General features: G+C 38.9%; 2 long non-coding RNA genes across 2 annotated transcripts in view; both read left to right on the top strand.

The window, feature by feature from the left end:
* The window catches only part of LOC113569396 (uncharacterized), a 23,532-nt gene extending 14,053 nt beyond the window's left edge, over positions 1 to 9,479 (top strand). The window contains exon 5 of the long non-coding RNA XR_014115917.1: positions 9,464 to 9,479. This is a non-coding gene — a long non-coding RNA (uncharacterized LOC113569396). The remainder of the gene's footprint in view (positions 1 to 9,463) is intronic.
* LOC145660433 (uncharacterized) lies at positions 5,430 to 6,290 on the top strand. Its single transcript, XR_014126801.1, has 3 exons — positions 5,430 to 5,681; positions 6,080 to 6,170; positions 6,259 to 6,290. It is a non-coding gene; the product is annotated as an uncharacterized LOC145660433 (long non-coding RNA).

Below are 9,479 nucleotides of genomic sequence, written 5' to 3'. Positions count from 1 at the left end.
ATGTTCTCCCCCTCGGGTGTGTGGGGTTTTGAGTTTCAGGTGCTGCTCTCTCCTGGGCGCTGAGGTCTTCTGCTGCCTGTCACATGTGCAGACTCACTGTTCAGGAAGGAAATGAACTTCCACCTCAGAGCTTCACCAGAGAAATTAATTTGCAAGTGAATCTTGCTGTTAAGAAATAGAATTACTGTTAAAAAATACTGATAAATTATTGTTAGTATAGTTTTAGCATTGGTCTAACACAGGTAGATTTATATATACATATACAGTAGGTGTATTCCTTTATACTGTCAAGTTTCAAGTTTCAAGTTTGGTTTATTTGTCACATATATAGTCATACACAGTGTAACTCGCAGTGAAATGGTTTGAGAGTGCTCTGTCCAAACTGAGGAGAAAAAACAGGGGTGTATAGTGAAGGATCTATCTATCTATCTATCTATCTATCTATCTATCTATCTATCTATCTATCTATCTATCTATCTATCTATCTATCTATCTATCTATCTATATATATATATACAAAATATATTAACAATGTATGTACAATATATGTGTAGCATGTTTATATACACAATGTACAATGTATATATGGATATGTATAAGTGTATGTACACAATGTACAGTTCCAGCTTACAATTGAATATTTACAGTTACATGGTGGTGGTGGTCCCCACAGTTTATCAGTTTCCCTGATTCAGGGCCCGAATGGCCTGTGGGAAGAAGCTCCTCTTCAGTCTCTCTGTGTTGGTCATCAGGGAGCGAAAGCGCTTCCCTGACCTCAACAGAGAGAAGAGTCTATTGTTGGGATGGGTGGGGTCCTTCACAATCCTTCTGGCCTTGGTCTGGCACCACTTGTAGTAGATGCTCTGCAGGTCAGGAAGTTCCGTATGAGTGATGCGCTCTGCTGAATGCACCACCCTTTGGAGTGCTTGTCTGTCCTGCTTGGTGCATTCATACATATATACATACATGTACATTATATATATATATATATATATATCACACCCCCCCACACACACACATACATATACACGCATACTTACATATGCACATGTACATTGTTACGGAAAGACAGATGTGTGTGTGTGTGTGTGTGTGTGTTCCAGGATCACTGCCAGGAGTTCCTTGTTTGAGACGCCTCCTATTTAATGGCCCCTCCCACCAGAGAAAAGAGGAAGAGAAGACAGATTTGTTGGTTTGGCATTTGTTGGTTTGGCAGGTTTGTGGTGGCAATTTTGTATGACTTTTGTGTATGACCTCGTTTTCCCCATTTTTGGACCTCGTCCCTGCTATTTCAGTAGCTGTTGTATATATACATATAGATATTGTATAGAGTGTGTAAACATTGGTTTGTTTGGTACTTTGGTGCTGGATACTGGTGGTAGGGAGTGACTACTATTTTTGTTGGGTGTGGGCTTTGCCTCTGTTTATGTGTCAGGTAGTTAGGATAGTATATTGTATGTTGCCTTTGTTTGTTAGGTTTATCTAGTGTGTACTTTTCTTTGCTTAGTGTGGGTAATAACCTCTATAAAATACACCAAAAGGAGACTTCCATTTGTGCTTCAGTTTTTTATTGTTATTTATTTTTCACAACTTACATTCCATTAGCCGTTTACATTTCTTTTTCTTTGTTATGGCCTCACAGCCTAGATGGGGTGGTAACAAATTGTATATTAAATTGTAGGTAAACAAACGCATATTTTCTTGTCCACAGTTATTTACTCCTCTGTCATCACTGTATTGCTGGAGTCTCTGTGTTCTGTATGGAGCTGATCACCACCAGCCATGTAGCACTTCTAACATCTAACATCACGCAGCATTCACTCCGTTCACCTCTCTCTCTCTCTCTCTCTCTCTCTCTCTCTCTCTCTCTCTCTGTCTCTCTCTCTCTCTCTGTTTTTGTCAGAATCTCTCTCTTCCTCTCCATTCATCCCTTTCTCTCCCTATCTCTCAGTCTTACTGCTGCTGTTCTCTATCCACAAGCATGCACTCTTGTGAGTGGGTAGGCTGTGAGTGTCTCCCAGAGTGTGACTGTGTTCTGCTGAGCCACAGATGGAGGGGAGCAGGATGTGAGACGTGTTGGAGGGAGAGAGTGAGAGTGAGGTTAGCAGGAGCTGCATCTGCTGCCTTGTTCCACAGTATTGGGGAGGTTACGGAGTATAGTTGTGAAAACTATGGGACATCCAATCAGAATGCATAAAATTCCAGAATACCAGATTATCTTCCAGACTGAATTATTTCCTGTTTATTTGGTGGTACAGAGGTTGAGTGAGCTGGAATATCCACTTTGTTTTCTATGTGTAGAGTTGCATCGGCAGAGGAACTAGAACAAAGACATAAACCCATAACCCTTCACAAACCTGGAATTAACAATGCCTAGAATTACAGTAAACTTGTAATTACATAAATTGTACATCTACTCACTTGTTCAATGGACACAGACAAACATTATCTAATTTGAACACAGTCGAGTCCACTGTTCTACCAGGAACTAAATCAAGTTGAAACGTAAAGGACTAATTCCTACATCCTGTATATTTGTCATGTGACTACCACGACCAATCAGAACAATGTCCTTTTTAACACAGCTTAAAGTGTTGAACCGACTGATTCTGAAGATGGCCCCGGCATAGCCCTGAAAGGACAACCATCAGCCATGTTTCTCTCAGGTCCTGGAGGCCTCCAGTACTGTACTGGGAACTGAACTGGACAGAAACAACTTGAGAATGCCCTCAATGACTGCAGTCTGACAGCAGGAGCTAAAAACATTTTGTGTTCATCTCAGTGGCATCTGAATTGTTCCTGAATTTACCAGTAGTCCTTTCATGTTCTAAATCAGAATGTCCCTCTTTAGCAGTGTTGTTATGAATCTGGTTCACACACACTCAGTGTGAGTGCTGTTATGAACCTGGTCCACACACACTCAGTGTATGTGCTGTTATAAACCAGGTACACACACATTTAGCATGAGTGCTGTTATAAATCTGGTCCACACACTCAGTGTGAGTGCTGTTATAAACCTGGTCCACACACACTCAGTGTGAGTGTTGTTATGAACCTGGTCCACACACACTCAGTGCGAGTGTTGTTATGAACCTGGTCCACACACACTCAGTGTAATTGCCTGGGTTGGTGTCCTGCTGATATGCTGGTGGCCTTGTGTTGGGCCAGTTTTGTGGTCCACACACTGAAAGCAATACTTGTTCTGAGAGTTCCTCCCGTTTGGTTGCAGGGCTGAGTTGCATGGCTTATCCGAATTGACTGTGTTTGGAGAGAGTTTTGCACAGCCGTTACTGTTAGCTTCAACCATAACAGACTCTTCTGAAACAAGCCACACACACAGGATGTGTCGACGGCACTTGTAGATCTGAGGGTGACTGGACCAGTAGTCAGACCAGTGTAGAGAAATGGTGTTCACTATAATTGTCTGATTAAAACATCTCTTCACCACAGAGATACCAGTCTGTCTAATCTAAACCACTCGGGTCAAACTCTGCCCACACACAACCAGACTAATTGGCATTCATGGCATTTCTATATGTTTGTACTTGTTTGGGGTTGACCTGATCTTGACCAGCTGGTTGTTAGATTGTTTCACTACTACTCTCCCTGTTCTTCAGCTCTTACAGGTTACTCATCTGTTTCTCCACCTCTGCACTGTGGTTAGTCTTTTGTCACCTTGTTCTCTCTCTCTCTCTCTCTCTCTCTCTCTCTCTCTCTCTCTCTCAATAACAGATCTTTTACTGGCATTTATTTAATAGCCTCAAAGTACATTAAAGACATTTTTTGTGTAAAAATGTTTGTTTATTATAATTAATTTTTTCACTTTATTCAAAGAAAAGAAAATGTACTTTTAAGAGTCATGAAATGTTGCCCGTTCACGCATGCCTGTCCATCTGCATAAACTGTTGAGGATCACACTAACGTGTCAAACCTCGTGAAGTTAATCCATGCATGTCTGTTACTACCTTCCCCAGTTCAAATGTGTGGTGATTTGTTTTAGGTTTTTTTCAAGTGTAATTGTTTTAGCTGTTTGTCATGTTACAGGTTACTGTAGGTGCGCCCAAATTACCATTTACTAATACTAACTAGTTTGAGTGTGTAGTACGTAGTGTAATTAAAGTAATTACGTTTGCACTGGTGTCCCATAATGCAATGCAAAACGTTAAAGGAGAAGCTACTCGCGTCTCGAAAATTTTGAAAAAGAAACTTGAAAAAAGATCAATGACGACAGTTGCAGGCGAATGGTCTAGAAATGTCAGTACAGCCTGGATTTCTTTATTTAAAACAGTAAAATAATTAATAAACATAACAAATGGGGACTATTTTAGTAAGCAATCTGTTTGAAATGCATGTTACTTAGTAGTGTTTGGCCTTCGTAGGTAAGATAGGTATCCAGTTAGCCATCTGACGCAGCTAAATGTCATTTATCCCGATTAGTAATCTGACCGGATCTCTGTCGAGCCCAACAGCCTTTCATTCTGGTCTTGCTGTTTTCCTTAAACGCAGCTGTGTTGTAAATGTTTTGCGACTCAGTCCCACAGAGGGGGTGTATTCCGTAACGATATTAACGTCAGTGTATACCATGTGAAATATCACTGTTTACTGTTGCTAAATTTGTTAAGGCTGCGGTTTAATTCACAGAAAAACAACTGACTAAAAAAATGGAACCTACAGGTTAGTAAATAAAGCAGCACACTTCCAAGGGACTGTGTCATCGTACAGTGAAACGTATCGATAATTTCCATTTTTTATCAAAGAAAATCTCTTAACAAGTTGTCTCTTACAATTACGTATGTTGGCATAGCAACTTCATCACTTCCTGTTAGTACGAAACGAAGTACTACGTTAATATTTTGTGTACTATCTCATCAAACCCATACTATTAAGATGAATATATAGTGTATATACCTTATAGTATTAGTGTGTAGTACACAATTAGGATGCAGAGTGTGTCTGACTGTGTATGTGCGTGTGCGAGAGAAAGAATAAAAGCCTTCATGTGTCAGCCCTGCAGACAGCAGTAACTGACCTAACGCTGCTGTTCACCACGACATCATCTCAGTACAAACACTGGTACAGTAATAATGAAGTGTGCTATACTAGTCAGCCCAACCACATTATTTATTGCTTCTGTTTTGTATTTGTTTTTAATTATTTTCCAATGTTGTAAACTGGTGTTTGTACGGGGCATAGTTACCTTCACGCAGGGAACACACTGCACAGTTTGTAGTGTAAGAAACTTTTTTTACTCAAGTAAAGCTGTGATGATTCATTTTTGTGTGTTTGATTTAAACTGTTTTAACATTTGCTTGGTGATATGAGCTCATGTAATGAGAAATATTCTGCAGAGTTTTTTCTCGCCAGCCTTTAGGTTAAAACCACAGTTTCCTGTGAAAGAAGCACCTTTTCTCTCTCTCTTTCAGTTGAAGTGGAACATATCGTCGCCCACGAGCTGCCCCTTACCCACACCACCCCCACTCACCACATCCTCTCATTAAACATAAGACTGAGGACAAGGTAGAAGTTCACCACTTGACATCTTTTCACATCTCCCGTCATTTCACACGAAGCTGAAGTCATGAGTGCTCTTGCTCGAGCTCTTGTTCTGGTTGCACACCTTCAGTTGAGCGCATTGGGTCAAATTAAGGGTCACATGTGTCTATGAAGCAGTTAAGTCTGTGGTAAGTGACTGACATGTTTATTAAAACACTGACTTAGTAGCCAACTATCATGTGATATGATAATTAACGGCATGAGGCATAGTACCTTTTCCTCGCTGGGAGACTGTCCTAATGAATCTGTTTCTGCATTAGTCTATAAACCTAATAATATCTGTACTAATACCTGGTAATTACAATAGCAGTTTGTTTCATTTATTGAAATGTTTTAATCGTCTAGCATTTTCTCACACAGGTTTGGGTTTGTTTGAAATACCCCATAAATTAGACAGTCGGAGCCCAAGTTTTTGTGGCCTACAGTTCCATAATCAGTCATCAATACAGCGTTGACCCACACTTTTATACGCCACTAGGATATCATTCAAAATAAATTATCTAAACGAATGAATATTTTCATATAGATGCATACACACTGCACGAATGCTTTTTTGAGAAAGCAATCCCTGCAAGACCCATTAAATCATATGACGTGACGAGAAAAGCCGGAGTCATGTAAGTTTTTAGAAACTTATTTGTTTTCATAAATTTATTCAGAGATTTATTTCACAATGAGGAAAACCTTTTTGATTATGGTGTTTAGGTCACGTATAAACCATTAATTTGGAATCCTGAATCATTAATTCAGATGAACGAAAATGTCAGCATGTAAATATATGAACACATCATCTCTTATCTTCAGTTTTACAACCCAGAAGGGAGTTTACATCTGCACACACCCCAGCTTTAAGTGGGTGTGGAACGCCATAGACAGAATTGATCAGTGCATGGTGGAGTCTTCAACCTAAACCCAACTGGATGATTGTGTCTTGTATCTTCTCTCCATTTTGTTTTCCTTACAAATTACACTTTCACTTATACTTTCACTCTCCCTGTGTTTATTTTTCCTTTTTGTGCTCTTCCTGTTGTCATGGACAATAAAGGCTACCTCCCAGAACCTCGCCTGTCGCTCCTTCTGTGCCATCCACGGCACAAAAGGTTTCAGTAGGCTTGAACGTGGTTACCTCACACTAGAGCAGAGTAGAACACCTGGTCCACTGGCGAACAGTTTCATACAACACGTTCCACACTATAAATATTAGGTTATCCAAATAAATTTCAAAATACTGATGTTAAAATTTAAATAAGTACTTAATTTAATTAAGATAGACTAACCTACATGTAATTGACTTGTAAGTCAATTTCAGATAATTACATTAAAAATGTTTAAATATTCTGTTTACTGTAAACTGGACACTACTGGTTACTGCATATACTGGACTGATCAGATACTGGAGATCTGTAGGATATTTTGTATAAACTGATGTAATCACATCACTGAAGGTATATGAGGTGTATGTCTTTAATCAGATGTAGAATTGTTCTGATTCTCTCCTATAAAGACTGCCGCGTGCCGGGAGGCTCTGCGTGCCTCTCTTAAGGTGAGAACCACAGACGCGTTTCCTGAAGCACATTCATCACTCTCGACCTGCCCATTTAATCAAACAGTGCAACTTCCCCTATGCGCTCATATAACCCAGCAAAAGATACAATTTGCTCACTTGTAATATTTTCTCTTCATAAGTGATCATCACCTCCTGTGCAACCGAAGCTACAGTCATGAAGGTGCGAGCTCTCCTCACCGGTTTGCTGGTGATCATGTGCCGTCGCACCGGTGCAATGAGTAGAAGTAAGTAAAAGGTCGTCCTCGAGCTCTTGTGATAGCGTGCACAATTACTTGTGCTTGTGTGTCCATTGTACACCAGCTGCATAAATAAGATGTTCAGATAAACCTACTGTATAAACAGACCTGTTGAAACGTGCCACTGGTGACCAATTTCATACAACAGCATACATGTTCAACAGTATACATGTTTAACAGCATACAAGTTTATTAGAATACATGTTTAACAGCATACATGTTTAACAGGTTACATGTTTAATATCATTCATGTTTAATAGCATACATGCTTAATAGCATACATGTTTAATATCATGTATGTTTAACGACATACATGTTTAATAGAATACATGTTTAATATTATGCATGTTTAATAGCATACATGTTTAATAGAATGCATGTTTATCAGCATACATGTTCTACAGCATACATGTTTAATAGCATACATGTTCAGCAGGATACATGTTTAATATCATGCATGTTTAATATCTTACATGTTTAAGAGCATACATGTTTAATAGCATACATGTTCAACATTTGCTTCCTTTTTAAAAAGACTGATTCAGGCTACATGAATATCTATAGTTACATTAGATATTTGTTCTTTTTCTTTCTCTTGTGATTATTACTTATTATACACTGCCTGGCCAAAAAAAAAGGTCACACCCTCTAATATTTCATTGGATGGCCTTTAGCTTTGATTACAGCATGTATTCACTGTGGCATCTTTTCCACAAGCTTCTGCAATGTCAAAACATTTATTTTTGCCCAGAGTTGCATTAATTTTTCCCCAAGATCTTGTATTCATGATGGAAGATTTGGACCACTGTGCAAAGTCTTCTCCAGCACATCCCAAAGATTCTCAATGGGGTCTCAGGTCTGGACTGTGGTGGTCAATTCATATGTGAGAATGATGTCTCATGCTCCCTGAACCACTCTTTCACAATTTTAGCCCAATGAATCCTGGCATTGTCATTTTGGAATATGCCCATGCGATCATGTAGTCAGCTGACCTCATTCTTTGGGCACATAATGTTGCTGAACCTAGACCTGACCAACTGCAGCAACCCCAGATCATAGCACTGCCCCCACAGGCTTGTACGGTAGACACAATGGGTGATGGGTGCATCACTTCAGCCACCTCTCTTCTTACCCAGATTTACCCTGTTCCAGAGTGATGGGCACATCTGGACTCCTCAGACCACATGACCTTCTTGGCATTGCTCCAGAATCCAATCTTTATGCTCCCAAATTGAAAGCAAATTGAAGCTGTTTTTGCCGGTTAGCCTTACTGCCAAGTGGAAATGCTCTTACTTTCACTATTAAACATATCACTGAGTTCTACTGTTGTTTTTCTACAATTTGATTACACCACATGTTTAAGTGATCACTGATCACGTTCCAATCATGATTTTTTCCCGACTACATTCCTTTCTCAAAGATGATGTTTCCCCACTGTCCTTCCACTTTTTAATAATGTGTTGGACAGTTCTTAACCCGATTTTAGTAGTTTCAGCATCTCCTTAGATGTTTTCTCTGCTTGATGCATGCCAATAATTTGACCCTTCTGAAACAGATTAACATCTTTTCCACGACTACAGGATGTGTCTTTTGACATGGTTGTTTAACAAATGAGAAGCTGCTCACTGCATCATTTAAGGTTAAATAACTTGTTGCCAGCTAAAACAATCACCCATGCAGTAATTATCCAATGGGAGGCTCTTACCTATTTGAATAGTTAAATCCGGAGGTGACCTTTTTTGTGTATAAGTAATATGACTATATATATATATATATATATAATGCTTAGAATTTATATATATATATATATATATATATATATATATATATATATATATATATATATATATATATATATATATATATAAATATTATTATTTTTTAATTTTTTTTACAGGTGCAAATGGACATGTTATGTGCTGTTTCGATTTTCATGATAGTAAAATCCCCGTAAACTTTATTACCAAATACGAGCCAACGAGCTCCGAGTGTCCAAAAGCCGGAGTTGTGTAAGTCCCTCTCACACTCTTTATATATGTAACTCTTAATTAAACTATCTAACTGTTAAATTGTAGGTAAACAGACACACTTTTTTTCTTGTCTGCAGTTTTACAACCAAGAAG

Source organism: Electrophorus electricus, chromosome 13 (assembly GCF_041902795.1).
Source record: "Electrophorus electricus isolate QZ-2024a chromosome 13, ASM4190279v1, whole genome shotgun sequence".
Taxonomy (NCBI): Eukaryota; Metazoa; Chordata; class Actinopteri; order Gymnotiformes; family Gymnotidae; genus Electrophorus; species Electrophorus electricus.
The sequence above is the reverse complement of the archived record's forward strand: the minus strand, read 5'-3'. Positions and strand labels throughout refer to the sequence as shown.